At 39.5% G+C, this 1,176-nt stretch overlaps 1 protein-coding gene across 7 annotated transcripts in view; it reads right to left on the bottom strand.

The window, feature by feature from the left end:
* The window catches only part of TIAM1 (T-cell lymphoma invasion and metastasis 1), a 333,643-nt gene that overhangs the window by 103,535 nt on the left and 228,932 nt on the right, over positions 1-1,176 (bottom strand). The gene's annotated exons all lie outside the window — the stretch shown is intronic.

The following is a 1,176-nucleotide window of genomic DNA, read 5'->3' as shown; positions in this document are numbered from 1 at the left end:
GGGGGGGGGGGGGGGGGTGTCAGGGGGAAAAAAAAGCCCCAGAGCCAAAACTAAAACAAATCCAAGTCCATCCCTTGCCAAAAAAAGAGAAAAGAGAACAAAAAGGAGACAAATGCCTGTGACATTTGCCTTACATGAGGTATAATGAATAACAAGTGAAGCTATAATTAGGGATGTTTGGAGAGTACAACAGGAAGATATCTTCTTACTCGTTTGAAACACATTTTGTCTGAAGAAGATCTGGGGGGTGACAGCATAGAAATATGAAAGATTTTGTGTTAGAACAGGGATGCCAAACTTGACTATTGTCACCCTGGGCCAGATCCAAACTGTGGGATTTCTCAGGCAGAAGACCTGGCAGTTGGGCAGCAGTTAATGCTTCCATTGATCTGTCTACCCCCAATTCCCAGCCCTCTGGGAGCCCTGCAGACCAGGGGAAACAGCTTTGCAAGTCAAACCCGACCAGTAGGCAGTACCTTTGGCAACCCTCCAAAACAGGTATTGTTCCTAACAAATATACCAACTTCAGTAATCTGGTTCTCTCTAAGTTTAGGTGCAGCTACAATGATCTACAGCTTCCAGGGGTGCAGGTTGTAGCCATATTGGTCTACAGGCAAAAGAAATCACAACTCTGGGCAGACTGTTACAAATATCTAACTGGTCTAATAAAAGATATCACCTCTACCCAGAGTTCTGATTCCTACAAATTCTGAGCTTTCATTTAACGAAAAAAAAATATATTTCTGTTTTATTCTCTATTTAAAAAAAACAGTTCTCAGACAGATGTGATGCTCCTGCCTCCTTAATCAAGACTTGCAGAAAAACACTTTCAGGCAACAAGATCACAGCAGCAGCAACAGTTTAAAATACAACTTGTTTATCTCAGAAAAGGTGTGAACTTTCAGCCTCAACCAGGACCATTTAAACACAAGCTGCTATATACTTATCAGTAATTACAGTAACTCATTTTGAAGAGGAAACATAATGACTATACAACTACAAAAGATTAAAAAGAAGTGCTTAAGGTTTGGTGTGAAACACATGTTAAAAGTTCTCAGTATAAACAACTCCAGTTTTTACTTCTTTTTTTTTGCCTGAGCTAAGAATATATGTTTTTCCAAACTATCTTCTGAAGGCCATAAAACAAGCCTTGGGGAAAAAAAAAAAAAAAAAAAA

Source organism: Gavialis gangeticus, unplaced genomic scaffold, assembly GCF_001723915.1.
Source record: "Gavialis gangeticus isolate Ggan-Ray unplaced genomic scaffold, GavGan_comp1, whole genome shotgun sequence".
In the NCBI taxonomy this organism is placed as follows: Eukaryota; Metazoa; Chordata; order Crocodylia; family Gavialidae; genus Gavialis; species Gavialis gangeticus.
The sequence above is the reverse complement of the archived record's forward strand: the minus strand, read 5'-3'. Positions and strand labels throughout refer to the sequence as shown.